At 36.0% G+C, this 14,673-nt stretch overlaps 1 protein-coding gene and 1 pseudogene across 1 annotated transcript in view; one reads left to right on the top strand and one right to left on the bottom strand.

Moving 5' to 3' along the window:
• Positions 1-14,673, bottom strand: part of EYS (eyes shut homolog) — a 1,462,097-nt gene that overhangs the window by 255,215 nt on the left and 1,192,209 nt on the right.
• Positions 5,410-6,047, top strand: LOC138395585 (Y-box-binding protein 1 pseudogene; annotated as a pseudogene).

Consider the following 14,673-nt stretch of genomic DNA (forward strand, 5'->3'; position numbering starts at 1 on the left):
TTACAGGGAGGAGAAGGGAACTAGGAAGGGCAGAGATAGATATGGAGTTGACATATCAAATATGTCAAGGCCACCGAGTGAGAAAAACCAGAATCCGGCATTGCAAGTACTCTGTTGTTGGTTCTTTGGTGCCTAGAATATGTTTATTTTCACCTGCCAAAGAGAAGCAGTAATACTTCTTCTATGAAATCAGGGTAAAGAATCATGTAAGATGTAACTGGATCACTGAAAATGTGCAGGGGAAATTTGACACATTATTCAAAGTAATACCACTAAGAGGATAATCTTCAAATTGATGCTTCTTATTTTTTCTTACTGTATATTAATACCATTTTCATGACATCCTAAATACTTTTTTCTTTATAAAATTTGTTCACTGCACTGCTTTAAAAAATTTGTAATTTTCACCTTTTTAAATTCTGTTACATTTAACCTTATATAAGAACGTGATTATTAGGAAATCTGGTTATAAATTCTCAAAAGTTCCCTGTAGCCTCTCCTATTAAAATTGGATTCTGGGCTTACCTCTGAAGTTTTGGTTTGGAAGGCTCTACCTCTGATCTTGTTGAAGGCATTAGTTTGTATTAGCAATAAGAGCGGTACTGTATGTCTGAAAAGATTTTGAACTAGAAATCTGATTTATACTTGTTCTTTCTGTAATAACCAAATAAGTAATCTTTTAAGAGATTTTACATAGCAAGTTCTCTTGTACAGTACAGTAATGTAAAGTGACATCTTAGATCTATCTGCAGAGGCATTTGTTGCTTTTCTCCTATTCCAGACTAGGAAACAGCACATGCAAAAGCATGTGAAGATGATGGAACCATTAAATGTGAGGGAATTTGGGTGGAGAATGAGGATTAGAGAGGGTTAGAGTTTAGGCAGGGAGACCATTGAGGAGGGTACAGACATCATGCCGGTGAACAGTAAGGGCATACACTAAGGCTGTCACAGTGGGGATAAAGAGGAAGGAACAGTTTATTTAGACATTTGAGGGATAACAAAACTTGAGCTTAAGTTGGCTGTAAAGTGTTTGATAAAGAAGGAAACTAAGAAAGACTTCTAGATAACTGATTTAGGATGCTGATAAACACTTTATCTGCATGATCTCTTTTAAAGTATGATGTAACAATTATTATTCACCTTCTACAGTTGAAGACACTTGGGTTAAGTAACTTGCCCAAGACCACACAGAGGATAGGGACATAGCTGGGATTTGAACCTAGGACCATCTAACTCCAAAGAAAATGCATTCAACGATTTTCAATAACTATGATGAATATTAAAGGAAGAGATATGGGGTATTAGATATGATAAAGATATGAGATGCTTTGGAAATGCAGAGCCTCAGATGGCTATGGAATACATAGCTGGATCATATAATGGGCAGCCAAATAATTGGAATTTTTAAATATGGTTTAATACTACTTTCCTGTGCTGTATTCTACCTTATTGGATTTTAAAATGATGACAGTGGCAAATATTTTTATATTATACCCAAATCTAAAAAGACCAGTGATAATGCAAGCATGTTATGGAACATATTGGGAAGTAGACTGTGGAAAAAGGTCTTATTAACTTTTTCATTAGTCATTTTTAACCACATTACACATTAACACTTCAGTACACTTCACAAAATAGCAATTTGGGCTTTTTATTCAACCACATTTAGTAGAAAAGTGGGAACTGAATTAAATACAATCTAGAAAACAAATAGTGCAAAAAATTTCATGAATATTAAAAGAAAATCAGACAAATGTAATGTATTTGGGTTTGTATCACAAAATGTGCAATTCATTCTTTTGTGGAATTGCTATTTCCAAACAAGATAGATTGCTTTAGTCACTTTAAAAAATGTAAAATGTGAAACATTCATGGAAAAAAGATAGGCTCAGATTATGAGAAGTATGATAGATTTCTTAATGAAGGAATGAGGTTTTGAATAAAGTACTCCCTTTGGCAACATCTTAACAAGATCATATTCAATGCATATGAATCATTAGTAAACTCTGAAACAATGAACAAACACACACATGCAGATGAGATTGTAGGTTGCTATGGATTTGTTAGAAATTTCCATCTGTCATTATTTTTGATTTTTCACCTTGTCCTAAAATCATTAATAGGGTACAAATAGTCACTGTGAATTGTATGCCTTCTTCAAAACATAGCAGGGTTTAATTTATTGAATTATATTTCATTAGTTAAGATGAGTTGAAATGTGGCATTTCATTTTCTAAAACTGTGTGGAAACATTAATCATATAGATACTTAAATTACAATCCCAGCACTGGGTAAAGTGTTAATTTATCTCAACAAAATTGAATAAACAATCAAACTGAACTAAAATTGAGTTTTTCTGATTAGTGATGGTTTAAAATTTCCCCACGCAAGATCAATCAGGGTGAATTTCTCTCATAGAAATAGGGTAGAATGGTAGTTACCAGAGGCTGGGAGAGCTGGGGTAGAGGTGGTTGTATGAGTTGGGGATATGTTGGTCAAAAGATAAAAAATTACAATTAGGACACATAAGTTCAAGAGATCTATTGCACAGCATGATGACTATAGCTGATGATACGTCATTTTTTTGAAAAATGCTAAGAGAGTGGAAAACACTTAAGCATTTTTACCACAAAAATGATAACTGTGTGAGGTAATGCATATGTTAATTGGCTAGATTTCATCATTCCGTAATATATATATACTTCAAAAGATATTGTACATGATAAATACATACAATTTTATCTGTCAGTTTTAGAAAATCAATCAATAAATGAAAATAAAAGTCACATTTTAGAGATTTTGTGTCATCTTTAATATTCACATTCCTAATCGACTTTCAATGACTCAGTATTTCATTGTGCAAGCATTAGGATGTACAGATATGTTTTATAAAATTAACTCAATAAATGTTATCTGTATAAAAAACCAGGGGCAGGTTTTTTTTTTTTTTTTTTGCCCTATTTCATTTAGTGATATGAAACTATTCCTTGTTCATGGAGCTGTCTTCAAAAAGTAGAACATTTTTAGTGGCTTATTTACTTTATTCTACCTAATTTTCAAATACCTGATTGATAAATGAAGAAATCAAATCAGATACTTTAGTCTACACAAAATATACTTTTTAACAGATCATTAATTCATTTATCTGATACATTGAATTCTGTAAGTATTAAATATTATTTACTTTATTATTGTAATAGTTACTAAAGAAGAAAACTAGACTCTTTTGAACAGGAATTAATCTAAGTTAACTTCTTAAAAGAGAGTAAAGTTTTTGTTGCAAAAAAGGAGAATGCATGTTAAAAATATTAGAAATGGGACAGTAGAAATAAATTTGGGAATAATTCACTTCAATAAACATCTTAGAAAGAGAAATTAGAGAGGAAGTTCTTTCCAAGTTAAAGGTTTTATCTATGAGTAATTCTGCTTTTAAGTAGATTCCCTGGCAAGAAATTTTGTTTTTGAGTTTCTGGAATTTTGCAAATATACTGGCCACTAACTGGAATAAAAACAAAAGATTTGAGGTCTTAAAGTTTATTTGAATGGGGATATAAGATTGTCATGGGTTTAATGGTAAAAAATATTTTCATAAAATTTATTTGTGAAACGAGTGTGTAGTTGTGGCTTGAGGGGCAGGAATTTAGGTGTCAAAGTAAAAAGTTAGAAAACTTCATATTTATTATTTTGGGATTATCCACAATTTTAAGAATTTGTTCTCTTGCTCACGCTTTTCCTTTTAATTGACAAATAAAATTGCACATATTTATTTTCAAATTATTTACAACTTTAATAATTTTGATGTGCAGAATTACACCTTAATACTAATCAAATAGAGTCCATTTCTAAATCCCAAATTTCCATGTTTCAAACTTAAATTTGTTCTTAGAAAGATAACCTCATAGCACTGGGACTAAAATAGTTGAGAAGAAGAAACCCTTGAATGGCAATATGTCCATATGGTAAGATAGAACTTGCAAAGTTAAATTTTCTTAATTAGCAATTTCTTATCAGATGTTCCAAATTAGAACTGAAAAAATGTTTTTGGTAAACTAAAGTTTTGGGGGTAGGTATTCTTTTTAAATAACTGTTTTATCTCTGCATTTACCATAGTGTGCAAATTGGGAATTCAAACTTAATAATATTTCAGTCCAGGAAAAATTCTGGGCATTTGCACTAAATTTGCTATGTTTCTATCCTTTGTGCTTGTTTTAACATGGCAATATATGAAAGACTACTTAGAATTACTTGTAATGCTATAGGGCGGTGGTGGTGAAAGGACAAAAATTACTTAAATGTAAAATGGAATTGTAATTAGAAGGCACTTCCATTTAATTGTGAGTGTGTATTCGATGACCCAATGCTTCTGCAAACAGTCTATCTTTTGAAAGTTAATGGGCTTTTGATAACTGTCTTACATAAAGATTTAGGTAGAATTTTAAAATTTGTAACATTTGGCGCATATGTCTACTGATTTTCAAATGATAATTCAGTTTTATTTTCTGACATTTTAAATTGGTTTTGGAAATGTTAATGTGGTGCACAGCTAAGATAAGAAGTATTAGTTTATATCCTAGAGCAGGGATTTGTAAACTAAAGGTGGAGAGCGAAATCGGCACACTTAAAATTTTAATTTTTAAATATCTACTTGTTTATACATTGTCTATGGCTGCTCTAGAGCTACAGTGGCCAAGTGGAGTAGTTACAACATAGAGAGTATGGACTGTAAAGCCTGAAATATTTATTCTGTGGCCCTTGAAGAGGAAATGTTTGTCAATTCCTTTCCTAGGGCTCATGAAAAGATGGAACTGAGCTTTACAATCGCCTGTGACAAAGAATTGTTAAGGGCACTAGGGTAAGGAGGAAATAAATACACAAACATAATCGAGATTTAAATAGAGGTATTCATATCAAAATCTGGAACCAGAGTTTGGTTCACGGGAAGGAAAAGAGAAAAAATTTGGAATAGACTCAAGAGCAGGTATTTGGCTACATTCAAAGTTCAACCATGGTTATTTGCTAAGTGTATGGGTACCATAGTTGTAATTCTAGATGACCTATGCCTTTAAGCTTTCCGGTCCCTCGTGGTGGAGGTAGTGGCTGGGAATTGCCTCTTTAGAAAGTGGGTGATAGCGTCTATAATGGTTACGGTCTGCTGCATATTTACTGCCTTGCACTGGAACTCTACCAGGGCCTGTAACATTTGCTGCCTCCGCACCCTTTTCTACTCCAACAACATCAAACTCCAGGGTTTCTCCATCTCCTACACTGCAAAGGTACTTCCTGGGGTTGTTCTTCTTTATGGCAGTCTGGTGTACAAATACATCTTCTTTGGTGTCATTCCTGTTGATGAAACCATATCCCTTTCTTACATTGAACCATTTTACTGTCCCCAAAACCTTCCTTGCAATGACCTTCTTGTCCCCGCTGCAGGGGCCGCGGATGCGAGGCCGTCCAGGCTACTCTCCACGCCGCAGGGGTCCTACAGGCCATTACCAGCAGAGCTACCAGCATAGTGAGAGTGGGGAAAGGAATGAGGGACCGGAGAGCGCGCCAAGGCCAGGCCGAGCAGCAGGGCCCTACCGCAGCGAAGGCTCCCACCTTACTACACGCGGAGACCCTGTGGGCGGCGACCACAGTGTTCCAACCCTCCCGTGCAGGGAGAAGCGATGGAGGGCGCTGAGAACCAGGGTGCAGGAGAACAAGGTAGACCACCAGTGAGACAGAATATGTATCGGGGTTATAGACCACGATTCCGCAGGGGCCCTCCTCGCCAAAGACAGCCCAGAGAGGAGGGCAACGAAGAGGATAAAGAGAATCAAGGAGATGAGACCCGAGGTCAGCAGCCGCCTCAACCTCGGTACTGCTGCAACTTCAATCACCGACGCAGACGCCCAGAAAACCCTAAACCACAAGACGGCAAAGACACAAAAGCAGCCGATCCACCGGCTGAGAATTCGTCTGCTCCGGAGGCTGAGCCAGACAGTCCACCATCGTCCGGTTTAGTCATCCAACAAGAAGAAATGAATATGAAATTCCAGCAATAAGAAATGAACAAGATTGGAGCTGAAGACCTTAAGTGCTTGCTTTTTTCTGTTGGCCAGATAACTAGAACTATCTGCATTATCTATGCAGCATGGGGTTTTTATTATTTTTACCTAAAGATGTCTTTTTTTAGTAATAACAAACGTGTTTTTTAAAAAAGCCTGGTTTTTCTCAATGCGCTTTTAAAGGTTTTTAAATTGTTTCATATCTGCTCAAGTTGAGATTTTTAAGAACTTCATTTTTAATTTGTAATAAAAGTTTACAACATGATTTTTTCAAAAAGGTCAACAAACTGCAAGCACCTGTTAAAAAAGGTCTTAAATAATTAAAAAAAAAAAAAGAAAGTGGGTGATAGACTCCGACGAGGCTGACAGAAAGGATGACATGGACCCCCAGTTTGGAGTCAGTTCTAGCATGGATTTGTACGTGCATTTACATATATATATATAGAGAGAGAGAGAGAGAGAGACACACACACACATACACATATATAGTATATGAAAAAACACAATTTCCTTAAAAGGAGAATGTAGACCAAAATAGCTGTAGTTTCCAGGAAAATAAGAATCATGGTGCATAAAAATTCAAAAGTTGGTAGAAAACAAGGAAAATGGATTTTCCTGTATTAAAGAGGTCTAAAAAGCAGGCTTCCATGTTGTTCACTAAAAACAGTGAGCTGAAAGATAAGTGCTTTATATGTAGAAAATGGTAAGTGCTTTGCCCTTTAAAAAGAAAATCCAGAAATTCTTGCCCTTTTAATATGTCCTGTAGCCTGCCCTGGATTTGAGGATGAACAGAGATGGCACTAAAAATGATAAAGCAATAAATCAGAAAGCCCCAAAGTTCCTTTTGTGTCACAGCTCTTATATGTTCAGAGGCAATAACAATCTTCAGTACATACCAATTTCCCTATGTGGGATGGAAATTGGAGAAACTGTGAGAGAAAATACGGAAAAGGAATAAAAATGTCTTTGCCTCTCTTTCATTTTCCTTACTTTGAAATTTTTGCTGTCCACATGTTAATTGGAGATCCTAATAAATCTAGTTATAAGTTGATATCTAAAGCAGAAAGAAAAAAATATGGATGGGTCTGTATCTCAGCAGGAATCCAAAGTAAACTTAATCATTTCTTTTTTTTTTTTTTAATGTTCAAAGCATTTTAGGTTCTTTTCACTCTCTTCACGTGCTACCCACCTTTTCTTTTCATACATTTGAAACTCACCAACTCTCTTCTTCATGATTCTCTTTTTTTAGTTTCTAAAATGCCAGTGTAAGTGAGAAAAGGTAAAAACTGTTAGAAAAATTTCTGTCCTTTAGAAAGCTCATTGAACCCACAATTTAACATATTAATGATGAGTGAGAGCAAAATTTTCCTTATAATTACAAAAGTAATACTTATAAGACAGTAGGTCATTTTCTTGGTTACTAATTGACTGGATTTGGAGCTCATTTGTAGGTTTAATTTGGGCTACTTGTCAGGATCAGGAAATAATAATTCCATGACTACTAAAGTTTCATGTGAATCTTTACATAAATGTGTGTGCAATGCCTTGCTTTTTCTTTAGTAACAATATTTAAGTATTTTATGTATCACTTTAGAAAAACATTTAGCTGGTGACTGATAAATGAGAGTAGAGATGGCATACTATATTCCAAAAGCATTTAATTTGGGGCTACTTTTCGTGGTAGAGGCAGGACACTCTCTATTAGATGCTCATGTAAATATGAGATGCATCTTTCTCTGTAGGGTTCAGAAGACTGCCAACCACAAACCTTCCATGCAAGGGCCCAGGGAGTGCCCCAGGAAGAAAGCTCCTCGTCCACTTTGTGCACACAGTTCCCTCTTTATCTCTCCAGATTTCACTGGTTGTGACTGAATGGACACCAAAGTCCTTATATCATTTGAGTTCAACTTAATGGCTTCTCTCTTTTTCTCCCAGGACTTAGACCTTTCTACATCTTTTGTTCTTCTGACACCTACTAGTGACTCCTCCTGATATTTGCTTTTAAGCTGTTCTCAACTGACAGGCTTCTCTAGTCAATTAACACTTTTCTTTGGTTCAGCATCAACCATCTGTAAGAATTCCCACTCCACTTTCCTCGTGCCATACACTTGTCTTCTCAAATTGCCTCCATAATTGATGAGCCCACTAAATGCCCTGACTTAAGCATTATACAAGATTTCCATGTAATAAAAACATTTGTGCTCCCTTAATTAATATTTTGAAATTTAAAAAATTAAAAAAAAGAAAACAGACCCATCTAGTTTAGATTCTATGCATGTCAGTGGGTAAATTTTACACCTTGTGAAAAATAAAGAGACCTAAATTGTTGCCTTAAAAAAATTGCCTCCATGATAACATAGAGTGCTAAATCTGGAGCCAGGCTGCCTGGGCTTGAATCCTAGTTAGCTGAGTGACTTGGACAAGTTATTTAGCAACTCTGTGCTCAGTTTCCTCTTCCAGAAAATGGGGGTGAGAGTAACATTTTTCTCAGAGGATTGTTATGATGATTAAATGAGTTAATACAGGTAAACTATTTGGAACAGTGATAAGAAAATAGTAAATACTAAAGAACTGTTGTTTTTATGTAACTGGGCCTCATAAAGACCTATGACATAGACACTGAATAAAAATCTTTACAAATAATCATACAATATCATTTCCATCTAATAACTTATCAATTTTAAAAAGATTGAGAGCATCTAGTGCTGGTGGAGAAGTGGGCATTACTGGTAGGGATGAAATTGGTACAGGCTTTGAGTAACAATATGGATGAAATACACCATCACAGGGCTCGATACTCCAGGCATAGGTATGCGTCACTTTGGAATGATCATAGCAATAGACTGAGTCTTATTTCAGTGCCATCTTGAAGAGCATGGGGACATGTAGATTGCTTGTATGTCACACACAGGTCATGAGGAACCAGGACTACTGTTTCCCGCTCCCCTCTGCAGCTACCTCCTACCATTACGTCAGGGCCATCACACCTGCACCAGGTTGGAGCTGATGCTGAGCTCAGCCACAAACATGCCCAATAGTCTCTAGTTCCTCATTCCTCTTTGTATGCTTCTACAGAACCACCTCCCTTCCTCAAGGTGTAGGTAGGTTCCTGAGGGTGCGGAGATGATGAAGACCATTGCAATCACTTCACTGATATACTCCAATCCTCATTACATTCTCCAAGACTGTTTTTCTACAGATTCAAGAAAGTCAGTTGGAGGCCAAAGCTAAGACATTTTGTTCCAGCTGGCTGGCTGGCACCTACCTCTTGTTCCCTGGGCAGGAAGCCTCAGCTTGGGAGATGGATGACTAAAAGGGACTTGAAGAAATGAAAATACATTACTTTAATATCTCACCAGTAGTATTCCCCTCGAAACATAATGGGGAAAAATACCAAGCATACTTCTTGTTCATTGTTATTTTAAATTCTAGACAGACTTGAAAAAGTTTTTATAAAGACCTTCCCCTGCAGCTCCTGGACCTGGGCTGCGGTTTCATAAGTTATGTTAATGAGGCACAGGCTCAGTTAGCTTTATTTATGAAATCTTGTGAATATGAATATGGTATATTCCCGTATCTTCTGAAGATAAGATTCCAAATACTTTCAAGGGTCTTTTCAGCAAAAAATTCATTTGCTTTTTATTATGGTTGATTGAAAAACACATCTTTTCTGTTTTCCTTTTATGCTGTTATTATAATTCCTACACTGAATGGGAAGTATGCTTCACAATACTCCCATTAATTAATAGAGAGCTTTGATCATTGGTTAAGTGATTGTGATTTATTTGCTTTTGTTCACATGTGTATGCTACAGTCCTTTCATTACTGGCTTTCTCCACATCAGTATTACCTCAAGATGATTCCAAACAGACGTTCTGGTTAAAACGTGAGAAAGCTAATATCAAAATGGCAGAGAGCTGAGGAACTCTTCAGGTGGAATGTAAGTGCCCTTATAAGGTAAAGCACTCATGTAAGGTGAGTGGCTGTACCCTGGTATTGCTCAACTCAGCGTGAATTTTAGCTGAATAATTCTGTGCAGCTCCATTTGTTACTTAATGTAGTTATAAAAATGTATTTGCCCTTTGGTCTTCGACATTCCTCACGCATCTCTTAGAGTGCTTAACATTCTTTCTGTTCCTTTTAGGGCAAAAATTTATTTTTCCCTTTTTTACTGTTGATAATAGAATATTTTGGATGACTTTTTACTTTAAAAAATATGATAGAACTCCATGGTGAGAGCATATGATTTACTGTGCCAAGCTGTTTTGTTGATTTAGCTTCCAGATGAGCAAGAAAATAAAAGGCAGAAGTGAACAGTTTAGATCAGATAGGCGATATTATAAACCAAATGACAAATCTAACTCCTGGAAGATGTGAAATACGGTGATTAAGACTAAATTTAGAATTAAGTTTCATAGGGAGTAGCTGTATGTAGAACATTGTATTTAATATATAGAACATTGAGATAATCTTTGCCAGAAAAATGATGTCTCATTGTAATCAATCCAGTGGAACAGGATACCCCTAAGTCAGCCACCCCCCTCTGTGAACACATAGGACAATCACAGAATAGCCATTATTTTTAGCCCAGCATCTGCTGGCAACAAAGTGAGTCATCTCTATGACTACATGAGCATCTTTTGGCCACAGGTACTTGAAACTATTTTTAAAATGGACTAAAAGATGCCAAGAGCCAACTTACAGTAATCCACCTAGTATCTGATAATGAAAAGTCTGCCTAATCTTTACTTTTATAACAATGCCAAACTTTTTCAGAAGAACTTTAAAAAGGTGAATGTAAATATTTTAGGATTGTTGACAGATTTTTTTTTATTTCTGCTTTCCCCTCAGAGTAACTAATTGTTTTTATGCTTGGGTAAAACAAGTTATTAACAACAGGTAAATATTGTATATGTAATATTCATACATACAGGCATATATGTATATAATATATTTTAGAGATTTTTTTTAATATGGTTAAGAATGTTAGCTCCTTGCAGTTGGTGATCAGACCTTGACTCTTGCCTGCCTAACAGTGAACAGTGACAATTTGAAGGGCTAGATTTCAGAGTTGAAGTACAAAAGGGATCTAAGGGAAAGAGTATTTAAAATGTAATTTGATATCCTAGAACTTTGAGAATAATTGTCTATCACCTATCTCCTATCCATATCTATCTATCTATCTATCTATCATCTATCTATCTATGTCCATCTGTCTATCCATTTCCAGAGAAGGAAAAGGACCATCTCCATGAGCATCTTGCAGTGACATGGGAGGACACACACTGGCTTGTGCTTGACCTCCTCTACCTCTAAACTTAATTCTGAAGCATGAATCTGAGCTGAAATAGGGCTTAAGTTTTATTACACCTTCTTTTTCCCAAACAGAAACACGATAGTATTTATTTCCTTTCTTTTTGCTGAAGGAGAAACAGTCCCGTTGTAGGAGAGTGGTATTTTCAAAAGCTGCTTCAGCTTCTTTAAAAACAAGGAAATGACTCAATTGTAAGCACTGCCTTTTTTCCTAAGAAACAGTCGGCAAAAGAAACTCAGCGTTGTGTCACACACTGACATTTGCATTTGATGATGGTTTGTATTTTTTACCATCACAATATTTCTTTGCCTGAAAAATTATCTCGATTTTTCCCACCTCCAGATCCTCGCCCAGGAATGAGGTACAGTCTGTCAGTGGGTCATACTTTTTGTGACTCTTTACATTTTCTATTCTCTTAGAAGGTTGTGGAGCAGAGGTCAGGCTTAGCTTGCCAGGCCCTGCGAATTTCCTTTATTCTCACAGTATACTGTGCTGGGTGTTAATGATAACATGGGGCCCCAAAGATACTTCACCTAATGGCTCTTTTTCCTTCTCATTATTCTGTAGATGAAATTAACCAAGTATTAAAATTAGGTGCCTCTATCCTTAGGTAAAGATGTTGTTTCAATTCCCATCTCTATTTTAATGTGTGCGATTAGGTTAAAAAAAAAAAAACAAGATAAAATTATGATAATGATATTATAAAATATTTTGGAAGGGTAGGGAAAATAATTCAAGCATTCCACTCAGGGGACCAGAGGTGATTAGTAAGCATGGTCTGTAGGCAAGGAGAGAGAAACACGTGGGAATATCATCAACAAAGAAACAACAAAAACCACAAAACATGTAGTAGGGAAAAGGGTAAATGTGAGAGAATCTTTACAAAAATGAGAAATGGATAGACAGGCTCAAATTTTCAAGTAGATACTTTTTAAAAGATACCTGATGAGCATTCTGAACTCAGGCAGAAAAATGCCTGATAGAACAAGAATTATTTCACGTCAATTTTGAGTTAAATTTTAAAATTCGAGCTGCAAAATTTAATTACATAGATCTCAAAGAGTATTTTTTAATAGGATTAGGTAACTTAATATTTGCAAAATATTTAGAACAGTGTTTATCACACAATAAGCATTATGTCAGTTCCCTTTTAATATTTTTATCTCAGTTGGCCCTTGCACCATCCTATGAGGTAAATATTGCTATGAATCCCTTTTCATGTGTGTCTCAGGTTAAGTTACTTGCTTAGAGAAACTACATGTCCCCACTGAATATAGTCTTGGTAGGGACTGTCATTGAGGTGGCTACCCTTCTCTGCAGCTCTGGTCTCCTCGGATGCATTCTCCCTTGATTTTGAACTATAAATGGTAATGAGAACTGTTGGAATTTATCCCTGAAGAGAATGACCTGGATCCCAGGGATACACACTGGTTTCTTAGCCTGTTCCTGCGAATTTATTTTATTTCTTGAACTACTCCATACCTTCCAATACATTCTCTTGTTTCCATTGTGATTTTGTTCTGCGTTGCTCTTCACTTGGGTGCGAGGGGCTGGCATATGATGCAGGGAACTGACAGCGCCCTATCACAGTCAGCTCTGCTGTGGCCTGAGCTGGCTCAAGAAAGGCTAACATGGTAGAACCCTTTGTTCTGGGAAAGGGAGGATTCAAATAGCCCCAGGTCAAACATGGCACCTGACTTCTCTAGTATAATAAAATTATGGTAATAAAGGTGGCTTCAAATATTTTTCATCTAATTATTTTGCATTATCAGAGTCATGACTACCTGGGGGTCTATAGCATTCTTGAGTGCCTATGTTTATCTAATAACTTTGTTTATTTTTATATGATTGTATGACCATTCTGTTTGTAAATATGGTTTCTAATTTCTCTTATATTTTTAAATTTCAGAATATTACGGGGCTACAAATGTTTTGGTTACATGAATTGCTTTTGTACCATTTGAGTCAAAGTTATAAGTGTGCTCATGCCCCTGATAGTGTGCACTGTATTTCCTCTTATTGATCCCAAATATTACCAACCTCTTAAGGGAAGGGACCATGCCCTTTTCTATGCCATATCTAGCTTCTCTGGGTTTTCCAAAATAATTTCTAACTATTCCCCACCAGGTTCAGTTGTCCTTATTTTCCTGAACACCTGCTACCCTGTTTCCCTCTCCAGGTGTTTGCTCTTGCTGTTTCTCCCACTTGAAATGCTCTTCCTCTTCTACTTCATCCTTTAAAATCCTACACAGTCTTCAAATCTCAAGTGGCCTTCCTTCCTTATATGTAAATCCATGTTGATTTCTCTCTGAATTCCTATTGCATTCACAGGCAGTCTCTCACAGTACAGTAATTATTTTATGTGTGAGTGTTTAGACTTTTACCTGAATGATAAGATTCGGATAAAAAGTGATCGGTTGTTTTTTCCCCAATATTTTATTATCAAAAGTTGTAAACATACAGAAAAGTTAAAGGAATTTCACAGTGTAAACAGTCATATACCCACCTATAGCCCACAATTAATGTTTTGTTATGTTTGCTCTATTTATATTTTTATATATATATATATATATATATATATATACCTCTATCCATTCCTCTATCCATCCATCATTTCAACTTGTTTTCTGTGGTGTTTTGTAAAAACAAGTTGTAGAAATCAGTGCCTTTCACCCCCAACACTTCAGCATGCCTATCACTAACTGATTAAATGATATTTTGGGGATTAATTTTTCTATAGTCCATAGAACCCAACAGAGTATTAACGACATCATAGAAGATTAGTTTGCTCCATTGGGTTGAATTTAGTATCACTTTGAAAAGCACTGGAAACTGAAGGTGTGGAAGCTCAGATAAATGGCCCCTGGAGCCTTAGAGGCAGATAGAGGTGAGTGTGTTTTTTAGAGTTTCAGAAGAGACATAGCTACATGTATCTTCTACTAGTCCAAGTTGTAACCTCTCAAATATATTCTAGGAGAATGTTCAGGCAAACTTTGAGGAGGCAATTAGTTGGGCAACTAGACTAGTCACCATCTGGTTGACTAAAATACTAACAGGGGTACCGCAGGAGTAAGAAACAGATATCTTGGTTTATCTGAAGATGGATAGAAATGAGGTAATAAAATCATCCTAACAGGCAAAAATATGGGGTTCATGTGCAGCAGCCTGTCCACTGTGCCCAGATGAATATAAACTGAATTCTTTTATAGAGCCAGCACACACTCCAAATAGACAATTTGGGCCCAGGATGGAACTTTCAGGAGGCTGTTTTCCTGAACCTATGAAGGGGTGAGTTTCTGACCTCCTATT

Source organism: Eulemur rufifrons, chromosome 15 (assembly GCF_041146395.1).
Source record: "Eulemur rufifrons isolate Redbay chromosome 15, OSU_ERuf_1, whole genome shotgun sequence".
In the NCBI taxonomy this organism is placed as follows: domain Eukaryota; kingdom Metazoa; phylum Chordata; class Mammalia; order Primates; family Lemuridae; genus Eulemur; species Eulemur rufifrons.